Genomic DNA, 18,798 nt, shown 5'->3' on the forward strand with positions numbered 1-18,798 from the left:
CCGAGTCCCTGTGATGGGTTCCGCTTCCTGTAAACTCTCCTCCTCCTCTTTGTAGTCCTGGTTTGTACAATACATGAACTGGATGATAAGAATATTTTTCTCCCTCCATTTGAGGAGTTGCCTAGGTGTTAAGATTTGGTGTGAATATGGCCTCTTGAGGCTGGAGCTGCCGGCCTGTCATCTGCTCTGCATTCACTGTCTACCCCTGGTGTTGTGGATTCTGTTTTTGGGCTCCCTCTGGTGGTTACAGATGGTACTGGGTGACTTGTGTTCTCTGCGGTCTCTGGTGTCCACCTGTTCTATCAGGTTATGGGAGTTTCCTATTTAACCTGGCTTTCTTGTCATTTCCTCGCCGGCTAGCAATGTAATCAGTGTGTCTTGTTACCTCTGCTTCCCGCTTCTGTAATCTTCAGGACAAGCTAAGTTTTTGATTTTCCTGTTCCACGTTTTGCTTAATTTTTGTCTTAGTCCAGCTTGCAGATATGTGATTCCTTTTTGCTGGTTGCTCTAGTGGGCTGATATTACTCCTCATATTCCATGAGTTGGCACATGAGTTCAAGTAATTTCAGGATGGTTTTTTTGTAGGGTTTTTCGCTGACCGCGCAGTTCACTTTTGTATCCTCTGCTATCTAGCTTTAGCGGGCCTCATTTTGCTGAATCTGTTTTCATAACTACGTATGTGCTTTCCTCTCATTTCACCGTCATTACATGTGGGGGGCTGCTATTTCTGTGGGGTGTTTCTCTGGAGGCAAGAGAGGTCTGTGTTTCTTCTAATAGGGGAGGTTGGTCCTTCGGCTGGCGCGAGACGTCTAGGAATCATCGTAGGCACGTTCCCCGGCTACAGCTAGTTGTGTGTTTAGGTTCAGGATCGCGGTCAGCTCAGTTTCCATCACCCTAGAGCTTGTTTTGTTTTTTGTGCTTGTCCTTTTGTGATCCCCTGCCATTGGGATCATGACAGTATAACTGGCCAAAAAGTGGTAATCGTATTGGCTGAAGTAGGAGGAAAAGTAGTCTGAGGAAGTTTTTTTTTTTTTTTTTTTTTCCTCAGAGTTTGCTGCCTAGCCTTAATTGCAGCCTGGCTGCGTCTTACCTCCTCTTAATCCTTGAATGGCTCTGACCTCAGCTGTTTATCATGGACGTCCAGAGTTTGGCTTCCAGCCTGAATAATCTTGCTGCTAAGGTTCAAAATATACAAGATTTTGTTGTACATGCTCCTATGTCTGAACCTAGAATTCCTATCCCAGAGTTTTTTTCTGGAGATAGATCTAGTTTTCTGAATTTTAGGAACAATTGCAAGTTGTTTCTTTCTTTGAAATCTCGCTCCTCTGGAGACCCTGCTCAGCAAGTCAAGATTGTTATATCTTTCCTGCGGGGTGACCTTCAGAATTGGGCATTTGCATTGGCACCAGGGGATCCTGCGTTGCTCAATGTGGATGCGTTTTTTCTGGCATTGGGTTTGCTCTATGAGGAACCTAACCTAGAGATTCAGGCTGAAAAAGCTTTATTGGCTCTCTCTCAGGGGCAAGATGAAGCAGAAATATATTGTCAGAAATTTCGGAAATGGTCGGTGCTTACTCAGTGGAATGAGTGCGCCCTGGCTGCAAGATTCAGAGATGGCCTTTCTGAGGCCATTAAAGATGTTATGGTGGGGTTCCCTGCGCCTTCAGGTCTGAATGAGTCTATGACTATGGCTATTCAGATTGATCGGCGTTTACGGGAGCGCAAACCTGTGCACCATTTGGCGGTGTCTTCTGAACAGGCACCTGAGACAATGCAATGTGATAGAATTCAGTCCAGAAGTGAACGGCAAAACTATAGGCGGAAAAATGGGTTGTGTTTTTATTGTGGTAATTCAGCTCATGTTATATCAGCATGCTCTAAACGCACAAAAAAGGTTGATAAGTCTGTTGCCATTAGTACTTTACAGTCTAAGTTCATTCTGTCTGTGACTCTGATTTGTTCATTATCAGCCATTTCCGTCGATGCCTATGTGGATTCAGGCGCTGCCCTGAGTCTTATGGATTGGTCATTTGCCAACCGCTGTGGGTTTAGTCTGGAGCCTCTGGAAGTCCCTATTCCTTTGAAAGGAATTGACTCTACACCTTTGGCTATGAATAAACCTCAGTACTGGACACAAGTGACCATGCGTATGACTCCCGTTCATCAGGAGGTGATTCGCTTCCTGGTACTGTATAATTTACATGATGTCTTAGTGCTTGGTCTGCCATGGTTACAAACTCATAACCCAGTCTTGGACTGGAAAACGATGTCTGTGTTAAGCTGGGGATGTCAGGGGGTTCATGATGATGCACCTCCGATTTCTATCGCTTCATCTACTCCTTCTGAGGTTCCTGTATTTTTGTCTGATTATCGGGATGTTTTTGAGGAGCCTAAGCTCAATTCGCTTCCTCCTCACAGGGATTGCGATTGTGCTATAGATTTGATTCCTGGCAGTAAATTTCCTAAGGGTCGTTTGTTCAATCTGTCAGTGCCAGAGCATACTGCTATGCGGGATTATGTTAAGGAGTCCTTGGAAAAGGGACATATCCGTCCATCTTCGTCCCCTTTGGGAGCAGGTTTTTTTTTCGTGGCCAAAAAAGATGGTTCCTTGAGGCCTTGTATAGATTATCGTCTTTTGAATAAGATTACAGTCAAATATCAGTATCCTTTGCCATTGTTGACTGATTTGTTCGCTCGCATTAAGGGGGCTAAATGGTTCACTAAGATTGATCTTCGGGGTGCGTATAATCTTGTGCGGATAAAGCAGGGTGATGAGTGGAAAACCGCATTTAATACGCCTGGGGGCCATTTTGAGTATTTGGTGATGCCTTTTGGACTTTCTAATGCTCCTTCTGTCTTCCAGTCCTTTATGCACGATATTTTCCGTGAATATCTGGATAAATTTATGATTGTGTATTTGGATGATGTTTTGTTTTTTTCTGATGACTGGGAGTCCCATGTTCAGCAGGTCAGGAAGGTGTTTCAGGTCCTGCGGGCCAATTCTTTGTTTGTAAAAGGTTCAAAGTGTCTCTTTGGAGTCCAGAAGATTTCTTTTTTGGGGTATATTTTTTCCCCTTCTACTATTGAGATGGATCCCGTCAAGGTTCAGGCTATTTGTGACTGGACGCAGCCTACATCTCTTAAGAGTCTACAGAAGTTCTTGGGCTTTGCTAATTTTTATCGTCGTTTCATAACTAATTTTTCTAGTGTTGTTAAGCCTTTGACGGATTTGACTAAGAAGGGTGCTGATGTTGCTGATTGGTCTCCTGCGGCTGTGGAGGCCTTTCAGGAACTTAAGCGCCGGTTTTCTTCTGCTCCTGTGTTGCGTCAGCCAGATGTTTCGCTTCCTTTTCAGGTTGAGGTTGATGCTTCCGAGATTGTAGCGGGGGCGGTTTTGTCACAGAGAAGCTCCGATTGCTCAGTGATGAAGCCATGTGCGTTCTTTTCTAGAAAGTTTTCGCCCACTGAGCGGAATTATGATGTTGGTAATCGGGAGCTTTTGGCCATGAAGTGGGCATTTGAGGAGTGGCGTCATTGGCTTGAGGGTGCTAGACATCGTGTGGTGGTCTTGACTGATCACAAAAATCTGATTTACCTTGAGTCTGCCAAGCGTCTGAATCCTAGACAGGCTCGTTGGTCACTGTTTTTCTCCCGTTTCGATTTTGTGGTTTCATACCTGCCAGGTTCAAAGAATGTGAAGGCGGATGCTCTTTCTAGGAGTTTTGTGCCTGACTCCCCTGGAAATTCTGAGCCCACTGGTATCCTTAGGGATGGGGTGATTTTGTCGGCTGTCTCCCCAGACTTGCGACGTGCTTTGCAGGAGTTTCAGGCGGATAAACCTGATCGTTGTCCGCCTGAAAGACTGTTTGTTCCGGATAATTGGACCAGTAGAGTCATCTCCGAGGTCCATTCTTCTGCGTTGGCAGGTCATCCTGGAATATTTGGTACTAGAGACTTGGTGGCCAGGTCTTTTTGGTGGCCTTCCTTGTCGAGGGATGTGCGTTCTTTTGTGCAGTCTTGTGAAGTTTGCGCTCGGGCTAAGCCTTGCTGTTCTCGGGCCAGTGGATTGTTGTCACCTTTGCCTATCCCGAAGAGGCCTTGGACGCACATTTCCATGGACTTTATTTCGGATCTCCCTGTCTCTCAAAAAAATGTCCGTCATCTGGGTTGTGTGTGACCGCTTTTCTAAGATGGTTCATCTGGTACCCTTGCCTAAGTTACCTTCCTCCTCTGAGTTGGTCCCTCTGTTTTTTCAGAACGTGGTTCGTTTGCATGGGATTCCGGAGAACATCGTTTCTGATAGGGGATCCCAGTTTGTGTCTAGATTTTGGCGGACGTTCTGTGCTAAGATGGGCATTGATTTGTCCTTTTCGTCTGCATTCCTCAGACGAATGGCCAGACGGAACGAACTAATCAGACCTTGGAAACTTATTTAAGGTGTTTTGTTTCTGCTGATCAAGATGACTGGGTTACCTTTTTGCCGCTTGCCGAATTTGCCCTTAATAATCGGGCTAGTTCTGCTACCTTGGTTTCTCCTTTCTTTTGTAATTCGGGGTTTCATCCTCGTTTTTCCTCTGGTCAGGTGGAGCCTTCTGATTGTCCTGGAGTGGACATGGTGGTGGATAGGTTGCATCAGATTTGGAGTCATGTGGTGGACAATTTGAAGTTGTCCCAGGAGAGGGCTCAGCAGTTTGCTAATCGCCGTCGCCGCGTGGGTCCTCGACTTCGTGTTGGGGACTTGGTGTGGTTGTCTTCTCGTTTTGTTCCTATGAAGGTCTCTTCTCCTAAGTTCAAGCCTCGGTTCATCGGTCCCTATAGGATCTTGGAAATTCTTAACCCTGTGTCGTTTCGTTTGGATCTCCCGGCATCGTTTGCTATTCATAATGTGTTCCATCGGTCGTTGTTGCGGAAGTATGAGGTACCTGTTGTTCCTTCGCTTGAGCCTCCTGCTCCGGTGCTGGTGGAGGGAGAATTGGAGTATGTTGTGGAGAAGATCTTGGATTCTCGTGTTTCCAGACGGAAACTCCAATATTTGGTCAAGTGGAAGGGTTATGGTTAGGAGGATAATTCTTGGGTGGTTGCCTCTGATGTTCATGCTGCTGATTTGGTCCGTGCATTTCATAGGGCTCATCCTGGTCGCCCTGGTGGTTCTCGTGAGGGTTCGGTGACCCCTCCTCAAGGGGGGGGTACTGTTGTGGATTCTGTTTTTGGGCTCCCTCTGGTGGTTACAGATGGTACTGGGTGACTTGTGTTCTCTGCGGTCTCTGGTGTCCACCTGTTCTATCAGGTTATGGGAGTTTCCTATTTAACCTGGCTTTCTTGTCATTTCCTCGCCGGCTAGCAATGTAATCAGTGTGTTTTGTTACCTCTGCTTCCCGCTTCTGTAATCTTCAGGACAAGCTAAGTTTTTGATTTTCCTGTTCCACGTTTTGCTTAATTTTTGTCTTAGTCCAGCTTGCAGATATGTGATTCCTTTTTGCTGGTTGCTCTAGTGGGCTGATATTACTCCTCATGTTCCATGAGTTGGCACATGAGTTCAAGTAATTTCAGGATGGTTTTTTTGTAGGGTTTTTCGCTGACCGCGCAGTTCACGTTTGTATCCTCTGCTATCTAGCTTTAGCGGGCCTCATTTTGCTGAATCTGTTTTCATAACTACGTATGTGCTTTCCTCTCATTTCACCGTCATTACATGTGGGGGGCTGCTATTTCTGTGGGGTGTTTCTCTGGAGGCAAGAGAGGTCTGTGTTTCTTCTAATAGGGGAGGTTGGTCCTTCGGCTGGCGCGAGACGTCTAGGAATCATCGTAGGCACGTTCCCCGGCTACAGCTAGTTGCGTGTTTAGGTTCAGGATCGCGGTCAGCTCAGTTTCCATCACCCTAGAGCTTGTTTTGTTTTTTGTGCTTGTCCTTTTGTGATCCCCTGCCATTGGGATCATGACACCCTGGTCATTCTCAGGTTGAGCCCTAAGGCCGGTTTCACACGTCCAGATAATTCCGGTACCGGAAAAAATCGGTACCGGAATTATCCGTGTCCGTGTGGCCCTATGTTTCTGTGGCACATCAGTGTGGCACACGTGTGCCGCCCGTGTGCCCACTGGGTACCACACGCACCGTGCTGGGTACCACACGTACCAGCATCTGGTGCTGAAGCCCCATTCATATCTTCCCTGCAGCAGCGTTTGCTGCAGAGAAGATATGAATAATAGTGTTTAAAATAAAGATCTATCTGCCAAAACGCCCTCCCACCCCCTGTGCGCCCCCCCCACCCCCTGGGCACCCCACCCCCACCCCCTGGGCGCCCCCCCGCTGTTCTGAAAATACTCACCCGGCTCCCTCGTTGGCTGTCGCTGCTTCCTGTTCTGGCCGCAGCTTCTCCTGTATGCGGTCACGTGGGGCCGCCGATTACAGTAATGAATATGCGGCTCCACCGCTATGGGAGGTGGAGCCGCATATTCATTACTGTAAATGAGCGGCCCCACGTCACCGCATACAGGAGAAGATGCGGCCAGGAGAGGAAGCAGCGCCGGCGAGGGAGCGAGCCGGGTGAGTATTTTCAGAACAGCGGGGGGGGGGGGGGGCACAATGGGGGGGGGGCACAGGGGGTGGGAGGGCGGGGGCCAGATAGATCTTTATTTTAAACACTATTATTCATATCTTCTCTGCAGCAAACGCTGCTGCAGGGAAGATATGAATCGCGGATTCAGCACCAGTGGGGGGGACAGCGCTTAATGTAGCGCTGTCTCCTGCACGGCACATGGACTGCACACAGACAACGTCCGTGTGCGGTACGTGTTTTACACGGACCCATTGACTTTAATGGGTCTGTGTAATACGCGCGCTCCCACGAACACTGACATGTCTCCGTGTTTGGCACACGGAGACACGGTCCGCAAAAAATCAATGACATCTGAACAGATGCATTGATTTTTATGTGTCTACGTGTGTCAGTGGCTCCGGTACGCGAGGAAACTGTCACCTCACGTACCGGAGCCACTGACGTGTGAAACCGGCCTAACAAAGCTTTCTCCGCTGTCCTCTCCTGCTTCAAAGCTGTAACATAATAAAATAATACCGTAATATCTAAAAATCATGGATTATTTGGTAAATATAGACCCCACACTTTTAGACCACAGGCTGAGCAGATCTGAATTCAAGATTTTCGAATTGACACTGTAATAGTTTTATTTATTTATTTTAAGTATGATCCCATCATGATCCCAACTTGTGTTTTGGTACAGATGTGGCTAGGAGCATAGCAGGCACATGTGCAGTTTTTGAAGTTTTTAAACTAAATGTTTTTTTTCAGAAATGCGTTTTAAAATTTTGCGTTTGCATTTGCATGGGTAAAATATTAACAAAGATACTCTTGTGACATATCTGGTGAAAGCCTGTACAGTTCTGAGTAGAATAGTGCTTCTTTTATAGCACAAATGTAGAAAAGCACAAATTTAAGTTTTTTATGATTTACACCAAATAACCGGTTAAATAAACTCCTCATATTATTATGGTTGTGTGGATACCTAATATGTGCAGGTTTTTTATTATATGTATGTAATAAAATATATTTTAGATTTGAGAAAATATATATATATATATATATATATACTGTATATTATTATTTAATTTTTGTAGAGGGACTTTTTATTCTCTATTACTTTTTTTGTCGATATTTTACACATATCGGTATTTACTTTTTTTTTTTTTTTTACATAATTTATCACGCAAGAGACCATTTAAGGTTTCAGGAGGACATTTTTTTCTTTTGCTGTAATTTTTTTTCCCACTGTATCTGGGGCATCCATAGCACCTCCAGTTATAGGGGGAAACGCCCCTTACTGTGCTGGGTTTCATTGGTAGGCCGGCGTCACACTGGAGTTTTAAACGGCCGAGTGCAATGCGATAAAAAAAAATCGCATTGCACTCGGACCAATGTTAAGCTATGGGGCAGCTCCCACCAGACGACTTTTTGTCAGCCGTTTTCCTCGGTCCGAGACAATCGAGCATGCTGCAATTGTCTCGGACCAAGGAAAACTCTTGGCTCACTCGCACCCATATAAGCCTATGGGTGCGAGTGAGACAGCGCACATCACTCGGATATCATCCGAGTGATGTGCGTTATAAGCGGACCCCAGCAATGGAGGAGATGGAGAAATTCATTTCTCCGCCTCCTCCGCAGCTGTGCTCCGATCCTCCCTGTGCAAGAGAATCGGAGAACAGACGCATGACACTCGGCTCCTGCTGACAGCAGAGCAGGAGCCGAGTGTCATTAGCATATCGCATCTGATGATCTCGCATCAGATGCAATACGCCAGTGTGACGCCGGCCGTAAAGCTATTCTGGGTCTGCTAGGACTCAGCAGGTCTGCTATGCAGGCAGATACTCGATAATTATGTGTCCTACAGAAACATCAGTAATGTCGCTACTTTTGTTTGTTGCATAGCTCTCACTAAGCACTATGTAGCTGGCAAAGAAGGCAGAAGCGGTAAAAAACTCCTTTAATTCCACGCCATAAATTTACAGTGGCACATTATTAAAGCAAATGACCCATCAACCAAAATTTTCATTGCTTGGTTACCTGGTTAAAGGGACTCATTTTAGGGGAGTATGAGCTTTTTTTTAATTCTTATACTACTGTGCAGAGGTGCATAAAATAAGGTAAGGGGCTGTGCAGATGGGGGGATAAAATGAGGGGAGGGTCTGTGCTGATTGGGGGAATATAATGAGTTGACGGGCTTTGCTGATGGGGGGAATAAAATGAGGGGTTGTGCAGATGGGGAAATAAAATTACATGAGGGGGAATAAATTGAGTGGAGAGGCTGTGCAGATGGGGGATAAAATGAGGGGAAGGTCTGTGCTGATGGGTAAATAAAATGAAGTGAGCGGCTGTGCTGATGGGGGGAATAAAATGAGGTGAGGGGCTGTGCTGACTGGGGAATATAAGGTGGGGCTGTGCAGATGGGGGGAATACACTGAGGGGCTATGTAAATGAGGGTAATATACTAACAAGCTGTGCAGATGAAGCGAAACAGCAGAGGTGCAGTGCAGAGGAGGAATAAAATGAGGGGCTGTTCAGATTGGGAATAAAATGAGGGGCTTGCAAATGGGGGGAATAAGCTGAGGGGCTGTGCAGAGGGGGGATAAAATGAGAGGCTGTGCAGATGGGAGGAAAAAGCTGAGGGGCTGGGCAGATGGGGAATAAATGAGGGGCTCTACAGAGTGGGAATAAATGAGGGCTGTGCAGATGGGGAGAACAAGCTGAGGGGCTGCGCAGAGGAGGATACAGTCAGGGGCTATGCAGAGTGGGGATAAAATGAGGGGCTGTGCAGATGGGGAATAAGTTGAGGGGCTGTGCAGAGGTGGGATAAATTGAGGGGCTGGGCAGAGGGGTGATAAAATGAGAGGCTGGGCAGAGGGGTGATAAAATGAGGGGCTGTGCAGATGCTGGTGAATAAAGAAAAGGGCTGTGCAGATGAGGGAGAATAAACTGAGGGGCTGTGCAGATGGGGGTAAACTGAGGGGCTGTGCAGATGGTGGATTAAAATGAGGGGCTGTGTAAATGGGAATAAGCTGAGGGGCTGTGTAGAAGGGGGTAAATGAGGTGCTGTGCAGAGGGGGAATAAGCTGAGGGGCTTTGCAGATGGGGATAATTTGAGGGGCAGATGGAGTTATAAAATGAGGGGCTGTGGAAATGGGGAAATAAGCTGAGGGGCTACGCAGAAGGGGTAAAATGAGGTGCTGTGCAGAGGGAGAAATAAAATGAGTGGCTGTGCAGATGGAGGGAAGAAGTTCAGGGGCTCTGCAGATGGCGAATAAGCTTAGGGGCTGGGCAGGGGGTGGGACTAAGCTGAGGGGCTGTGCAAAGGGGGGATAAAATGTGGGGCTGTGCAGATATAGGGGGTAAACTGAGAGGCTGTGCAGATGGGGGAATGAACTAAGGGGCTGTGCAGGGGGGAAATGAGGGGCTGTGCAGGGGTGCATAAAATGAGGGGCAGTGCGGAGGCCAAAAAAATGATAAGATGTGCGTTTGGGCTATGAAATGAGGGACTATGAAGGGGTGGTAGCAAAGCACATGAGGGGCTCCGGTGACCATACTGTATATGGGGCTGTGGAGGTCATTGTACTGGAAGCAGTGGTGGCCATACTGGATAGGGGACTGTGGTGAATATCATACTCTTTGGGGTGTTGTTTGTGGACCATAATACTGTATGGGGTGTTGTGGGAATCATTGTAGTATAATGGGGGCTCTTTTGGAGATCATACCATTTATAGGGGGTCTGTGGGGGACATCATGCTATATATGGGGGGCTGTGGTGTTGACCATACTATATTAATTAGGGGGTTGCTGTGGATATCATACTGTATGGGCGGACCGGAGAAGAAAGAGGTCTGCAGAGAACAGCTGTGGATATGAAAAGTCATCATGGCATCTAGACAAGATGGAGATGAAAAGAAAGAGATGACTGTAGAATGTGATCTATAAGGTACCTGGATGTAAATGTTTATTTGTGATACTGACTAATTCTCATCAGTACTGTGGTTCCTGTATGGTCCGCAGTCTGATGATGGCTGTTAATAACAACTCCCAGTATCTCCTTACCATTGTTAAGGGCATATTGAGAATTGTATGTTCATGCAATACAATTGTTTATGAGGCTGACTTAATATTACAATTGATTGTTGTATTAAGTTTGGCTCTTGTATTCAAGTAATCTCTGTTCTGGTCATGTATTCATGTACTTAGGCCACATTCACACTTTCATTAATTATTAATCAGCTTTCTATGTACATTGTATGTTGACAGAAATCTACTAATCAGTGCTGAGGTGTGGAGTTGGACTACTCAGCAGGAGAAAGCTAGTCTAGCAGTGATGATCTCCTGATGATAAAACACTTATTGTATTCAAACAAGAGCACACAGCCTCATGAGTGACACATCCCTGAAATAAGTGTCTCAGCCCTTACCTCATGCTACCCTCATATTAACTAGCAAAAACTTGCTGACAGATTTCGTTTAATTCTAAACAATTTTAAAAATGATTCAAGCAATATACAAATCCATCGCAACGTGCCATCCACAAGCTACAGAAATGTGGAGTGTTGTTACGTAAAGTACTGAAAACACAACTTCAGATAGCTGATATAAGTGTTTTGTTACATATAACGCATTCCTCACATTGTGAGACATTTTCTACATTTTCAGTTACATGTCTAAAAACTGTGAGCAGATAACTGGCAGGGAAGGTTTATTTAGACTGGCACCAGCCTTTGATAATACTGCATTATGTGCCATTTAACATTTGCTTTCTCATGAGAACAGAATACAAACATATTTTTCCAATATATGTACCGAATTTAAGTCTCCAGCATCCATGCATTATATGGAAAGCCGGGCAAATGAATTAAATGTTATTTTTCCTAAGGCTATGTGCACACATATTCTGGTCCGCAGAAAGAAGTGACATGCTGCGGAACGTAAACCGCTGCGTTTCCGCGCGATTTTTCCGCAGCATGTGCACAGTGTTTTTTTGTTTCCCATAGGTTTACATTGAACTGTAAACTCATGGGAAACTGCTGCGGACCCGCAGCGTTTTCCGCAGCGTGTGCACATACCCTAAAGGGGTCACTGTAGGCAAATGTCTGTCTGTCCATGGCTTCATCCAGCAACATTACCAATCTGACAACGTTCTGTCGGGTAACGCCCATCTAAAAGATTTCTTCTAATGAACCAACCCTTTTCACTCCATGGATAATTAGTGCAGTTTTGTTTTCTTTCTTTTTAAATTACCGTAAATGTGTAAACTAAGTTGTAACTTTTACCTAAACTCTATTTCAGTGATTGTTTTTGAAAGAAAGTAAATTTTCACTTTACTTTCCATGCAGAATCCATGAGATCCCCAATACTTTCGCCCAGTAGTGACTAATTAATATTGACAAATTGACATCTGTTTTTTATTCCAAAGTGATCTATCATACAACTCTAGGCTGTACACTATTGAATGAACACTCAATGCTTTGTTACGAAAAAGACAACTCTCCCCTGTGACAATTCTCACGTCTTCTGGTACTGACATGTGTAGGTAATAGGAGCGGCAGAAAGAGAACTTACCTCAGTAGTTGCTGCAGTCACATATGACATGAATTTCTCTGCAGCTGTTGGGCAGAGACAAGCACTGTGATTCATGTTCTCCTGTGAGGCCAGCATGCCCTGCCTCTCATGTCCTGCCTTCCTGGGAGGGACAGCATAGCCCTTCAGTGGTGTGGATGTGACAATCTGCATCTGGACTAACAATGAGGAATGAACAGATAAATTGAATCAGTGTCCAAAAAAGATAGAGCGGACAGGAGGATTACACAAATTCTTTGAAATGGAATTACTGTGACCCGCCACTCCCTGCACAGCGGGGAACATTCATGGATGCACCTACAGAATGAAGAACTAGGACAAGGCATAAGCCTGAATTCACATATACAGTTCTTGATGCAGTTTTTTAACCAAACACAAAACGTAATATAAAAGAAAGGAGATGTATCAGGTTTTTTTAAATAAATTAATTCATAATTTCTGTCTTTTTGCAGCCAGTTTATAATATTTAGATAATCTCTAATGACATTAATAATGCCAAGGTACTGGCACATGGCAAATGTGGTGCCCAAATACAAAAATGATTTTAGGCCTCCACCAGTAGTTATAGTAAACGTGGCATCCAGTGTGGGAAACATGATTGAAAGGCTATTAATAAGGATTCGTCTCTTCCTCAAAAAATTGAGCTACTTGCCTGGTAAACACTCCTGAGATCCCCTTATTCTGCCTCTCATTTCCATTTTGCGATGTGTTACTGCATTGTAGAGATATGCCCATTTGTTTAATTTGGAGCGCACTATGTGAAATCTCTACTTGTAGTTCAAATAAGCTTTTCTTCAGAGTCTTCTCTGTGGGTGTGCACTTTCACTGCTCCCTGACAGAATTTGAGATTACTAGATCAGCTGCTGCTATGAGTGATAGCGTTTGGGATGGAGGGGTGAAAGCAGAGAAAACTCTGAAGAACCATCCAGCTGGACCACAGGCAAAGATTTCACATATTGTGCTCCATAAGAAACAAATGTGAATATCTCTGCAATGGAGTAACGGGAGAGAGTGGCACAATCAGAGGAGTGCAGGGATTGTTATGAGATATTTCACTCATTTTTTTTTTTTAACAATTGAGAGTCACTTTATGTGACTGCAGACTTTTGAATTCCCTCAGAGCATTCACTGCGCACTGAGAGGATTCATTGGTTTCTTAGCAGGGAACGGCGGTGATGTATCAGTTACCCGTCTAGTGGCCGCGGTCTCGCTCCATACAAGTGTACGGAGCCAGGGAACAGACGTCCAGTAGATGCAGCCTCGCTCTATACACTTGAATAGAGCAAGGCCGCACCCGCTATACGGCTTCTGACTGGAAGTATGCATAACGCACATCACCGCCAGAAATCGGCAAATCCTTGCAGCGCACAGTGGGGATTCAAAATTCACTCTGTGTGACTGCAAACTTCATTTTAGACTGGACAACCCCTTTAATGAACAGGTGAATAAAAGTCAGTACAGCGGGGTAACTGAGTTACGCTGCCGTCACACTATCAGTATTTGGTCAGTATTTTACATCAGTATTTGTAAGCCAAAACCAGGAGTGGGTGATAAATGCAGAAGTGGTGCATATGTTTCTATTATACTTTTCCCCTATTTGTTCCACTCCTGGTTTTGGCTACAAATACTGATGTAAAATACTGACCAAATACTGATGTGTGACGGCAGCCTAACTCTCATGTATAGTGTTGTGTTTGTTATTCTTCAACCTATTAATTATAGCTATCACAGATGGGAATTGTATTGTTTCTTTTTTTCAGATGGCACCAAGCTACATAGTATAATTATACAGTCTACAAGAGATGTTCATAAATTACAAATCAATTTGAACGTACTGTGTTTGGGCATTTATTTTATGAGGTTTATTGAGGACAGTCACAGCCAAAAGTTCTGAGTCTGACACAAATTTTGTTTCGTACAAAAGTATGCTATGTTAGGCTACTTTCACACTAGCGTTGTTTGGTGTACGTCGCAAGGCGTCGTTTTGGAGAAAAAACGCATCCGGCAAATGTGCCCGCAGGATGCGTTTTTCTCCATAGACTTGCAATGCGTCACTAATGCAACGTATGGCCACACGTCGCATCCGTCATGCGACGGATGCATCGTGTTTTGGCGGACCGTCGGCACAAAAAAAGTTGCATGTAACATTTTTTTGTGCGTCGTGTCCGCCATTTCCGACCACGCATGCGCTGACGGAACTCCGCCCCCTCCTCCCCGGACATTACAATGGGGCAGCGGATGCATTGTAAAACTGCATCCGCTGCCCCCGTTGTTAATTTTTTTCACAGTTTGCATTGGTACGTCGGGCCGACGCATGGCGACGGCCCCATACTGACGCTAGTGTGAAAGTAGCCTTAATGTTTGTAGATCTTTTAGTCAGATGTTTGTATGGTTACTGAAATACAATTATACGCATTTCAAAAGTTTTTATATTTTTATTGATATCTAGCTTATGCACAGACACAGTATTTCCATTGATGACCCTTATGTTTAAAGATTTCTGCAATTTGCCCTAGATGGATATCAGCTTCTTGGCCAAATCCCATATAATGACAACCCGTTCTTGTCTAATCAGTGCTTGCAGTTTTATCACAATTGCTAGGTATTTGTTTGAGGACTGACTGTTGGTTCTCAATGGGTTTGATATTTGGGGAGTTTCAAGGCCATAGACTCAAAATTTCAATGTTTTTTTTCACCAAACCATTTAGTTATCACATTTGCCTTATAAGGCTACTTTCACAAATGCGTTTTTCAGCTTCCGTCACAATCCGTCGTTTTTTGAGAATGCAGGATCCTGCAAAAAAATTTGCAGGATCCTGCATTTTCCCATAGACTTGTATTAGCGACGGATTGTGACAGATGGCCATCCGTCGCGTCCATCGTGCACTGGATGCGTCGTGTTTTGGCGGACCGTTGGCACAAAAAACGTTCAATGTAACTTTTTTCGTACGTCGGATCCGCCATTTCCTACCACGCATGCGCGGCCAGAACTCCACCCCCTCCTCGAGACTTTACAGTGGGCAGCGGATGCCTTGAAAAACTGCATCCACTGCCCACGTTGTGCCAAATTTTCACGTGCGTCGGTACGTCGCGCCGACGCTTAGTGACGGACCCGTACCGACGCAAGTGTGAAAGTAGCCTAACATGTTCTCCATCATGCTGAAAAAAATATTTTTTATCAACGAAGATGCTTTGATGTTCTTAGGCAAAATTGTTAGCGACCCCACTCCCTGAATGATCCTGGGATCAAGGCCACCATCAGGGCATTACTGCCCTGACTGGCGTATGGGGCCCCAGTCAGTCATCAGGCCCCAGTGGCAGGCTTCTGCCGATGCACAACTGAGCCTGCATCCGAGACGCAGGTTCAGTTAAACTCTATTGACGTGCGGGCCGGGGCCCACATGGCAATAGTTAAAAGCCGCCAGCCAATCAGAGGCTGGCAGCTGACGTAAGCGCGCACGTTGCCGGCGTATCATATCATTGTCATTCTCCAGCGAGTGAGTGCTTCAACTGTGTGGAGAGAACTTCGCCCGCCGCAGGAGCGCGGCAAGGTAAGAAGAAAGCTTTTTTAAGTTTTATTGAAAGCGGCAGGGGAGCAGGATTGAGGCACACAGGGGCAGGATGGAAGACACGGGGCAGAAGGAGAGACACAGGGGGAAGAATGGGAAACACAGGGGGAAGAATGGGAGACACAGGGGGGAGAATGGAGGCACAGGGGGCAAGAATGGAGACACAGGGGGCAAGAATGGAGACACAGGGGGCAAGAATGAATGGAGACAAGAGGGCAGGATGGAGAAACTGGGCAGGATGGAGACACAGGGGGCAGGATCATGGGGCAGGATGGAGACAGATGGGGCAGGATGGAGACACGGGGCAGGATAATGGGGCAAGATAGAGACACGAGGCAGGATCGTGGGACAGGATGGAGACATGGGGCAGGATCATGGGGCAGGATGGAGACAGATGGGGCAAGATGGATATAGATGGGGCAGGATGGAGACAGATGAGACAGGATCATTGGGCAGGATGGAGACAAATGAGGCAGGATCATGAGGCAGGATGGAGACACATGGTGCAGGATGGATACAATGGAGACACATGGGGCAGAATCATGGGACATATGGAACAGGATCATGGGGCAGATGGGGCAGGATTACAGAACATCACATGGAGGCAGAATGGATACTGAGGGTAGGATGGGAGAACATATGGGGCCAGGATGGGAGAACATATGACTGGAGCCAGGAATGAGACACACTCAGTATGGGGGATATTATTACCATAAGGGCTAATTAAGGGATATTATTACTGCAGTCATGAATTTATTTTATTTTTTGAGGATACTGTTTTAAATGGGGGGCGGTCCTGTTACTGTGCAGAGTGACACTATGTCGCCTCTTTTTTCTTCATCTGGTATAGTGTAGAAGTTGGAAAAAATTAAGTAATGTGTTCTGCAAGTTGGTGCTCTAGATAACTGTGTTATTTCCTGCAGAGACGAGCTCTGGCTGGAAGAAGTAATGGTGGTCTGTGCTAGATGAAGATGAAAAGCAAAGATGAAGAAATTCACCTAGAGACGTCACTGATGAGTCAGTGTGTTACCTGTACTCTGACACTATACACTGTATACTACATACAGAGCTCCTGTGTACAATGTCACCAGTGATCATTGTATTACCTTTACATTTAACATTATATACAGAGCTCCTGTGTATAATGTCACCCATAATCAGTGTATTACCTGTACGCAGACACTGTATACTAAGTACAGATCTCCTGTGTATAATGGCACTTATGGTGATATTAGCGTTTTTTTTAAATTAATGATCAGTATTGTAGTATTCAGTCACTATCTGGTGGCAATATGTTGTCCGGCCATGTTGTGGCGGTATTTGTTCCTTTGTATGTGCTGTTATTTGATCACTATGTGATGGTAATATGTGGTCTGGACATGATGTGGTGGTATTTGTTCCTTGTGTGTGATACTATTCGGTCACTGTGGTGGTAACATGTGGTCTGGACATAGTGTGGCCGTATTTGTTCCTTGTCACTATGTGGTGGTAATATGTTGTGCGGCCATGGTGTGGCAGTATTTATTCCTTGTATGTGGTATTATTGGTCATCACCTGGTGGTAATATGTGGTCTGGACATGGTATGGTGGTATTTGTCCCTTGTATGTGATAGTATTCGGTCACTGTGGTGGTAACATGTGGTCTGGACATGGTTGTAACAACCTTGCTGGCATCACTGCATGGCCTCCCATCCCCCACTTGCATTACACTCAAACTCACTTCTCTGGGCCTTGTTGTGACTTCTCTCTGCTGCCAGCTCCATGCTGTGTGCCTCATGTCTGCTGCTTGCTCTGTGCATGCTCTGTCTGTGTGCATAGGGGACGGCTCCGGTAACTCCTGTGTCTTATTGAAACTGCGTGCTTGCTAAGGTGTCCCCGGCCAATAGCCATGAGGCTTCCTGTATTTAAGACTTCCCCACCCATTGGTGGGGGCCTGTGCAACTTACCCCCTCAGTCAGTTCTTAGCTGCTGAGGTGCCAGGCTCTGTCTCTGTTATTCTTGTGTCTACCACCCAGGGGGGCATTGTACCCTGGTCTCTGTCCTGTGTTTGCCACCCAGTGAGGCTTAGTACCCTGGCTTGTGTCCCTGTGTAGCCACCCAGTGGGGCTTCGTACCCTGGCCTATGTCCGCCACCCAGTGGGGCGTCGTACCCTGGCTTGTGTCCGTGTTTCTGTGCCTTCTCCCCTTCCTGACTCTGTCTTAGTCTAGTCCTGTTCCTGTGTTCCGTTTATATCCCTGCCTTGGTTTCCTTTCCCTGCCCTGCGTACTCTGTCTTGCTTTGCTCTGCTTTCTACCCTGCACTCTCCGACCTTGCTTTGCTCCTTGCACTGCATCCTGTGACCTTGCTCTGTACTCTGTGGTTTTGCTCTCGGCTCTGCACTCTGTCTTGCTCTGCACTCAGCTGTGCACTCTGTGGCTTTGCTCTTGGCTCTGCTCTCTGTAGCTTTGTTCTGCACTCAGCTCTGCACTCCGTGGCTTTGCTCTCGGCTCTGCACTCTGTGTTTTGCTCTGCATTTTGACTTTGCTCTGCTCTCAGCTCTGCACTCTGTGGCTTTGCTCTGCTGTTCCGCTCAGCGGCTCAGCTCCTTGCGGTTCTACCTGGCTCTGCTCCTTGCGGTTCTATGTCTCTTGCTCTTGGCTCCGCCTCCTGTGTTTCCGCACTTGTCTCCGCCTTCTGCTCTTGGCTCCGCCCACTGCGTTTCTGCACTTGGCTCCACCTCCTGCTCTTGGCTCCGTCTCCTGCGTTCCTGTTCTTGGCTCTAGCTCCTGTGCTTTCGCTTTGCATCCGCTCTTGCGGTCTTTCTCTACCTATTCATAAGTCCTCCTGTCTGAACAGGCTCTTTCCTGTTTACATACCAGCCTGCAGACCGGTCCCTACCGGCTCTTCCATTGTACCAGCCTTGATTGCCAGTCCTGCTAGAGCCAGCTGTACCTGCGTCCCAACCAGAGATCCAGCGGTGCCAGCCTGCCTGCCAGTGTCTCTGTTGTACCTGTCCATTTGCCTGTGTCCTAGCCGTGCCCGCCTGTCTGCCAGAGTGTGAGCCGTGCCCGCTTGCCTGTGTTCCAGCCATGCCCGCCTGTCTGCCAGACTGCCAGCCGTGCCCGCT

At 46.3% G+C, this 18,798-nt stretch overlaps 1 protein-coding gene across 2 annotated transcripts in view; it reads right to left on the reverse strand.

Moving 5' to 3' along the window:
• Positions 1–12,205, reverse strand: part of CMKLR2 (chemerin chemokine-like receptor 2) — a 106,406-nt gene extending 94,201 nt beyond the window's left edge. Inside the window, exon 1 of one of the 2 annotated variants that reach the window (XM_069733677.1) lies at positions 12,105–12,205. The gene's annotated coding sequence lies outside the window, so the exon portion shown is untranslated. The remainder of the gene's footprint in view (positions 1–12,104) is intronic. The other variant, XM_069733679.1, reaches the window with a different exon arrangement.
• Between the last annotated feature and the right edge of the window lie 6,593 nt (positions 12,206–18,798).

This window comes from Ranitomeya imitator, chromosome 7, assembly GCF_032444005.1.
Source record: "Ranitomeya imitator isolate aRanImi1 chromosome 7, aRanImi1.pri, whole genome shotgun sequence".
NCBI lineage: Eukaryota > Metazoa > Chordata > Amphibia > Anura > Dendrobatidae > Ranitomeya > Ranitomeya imitator.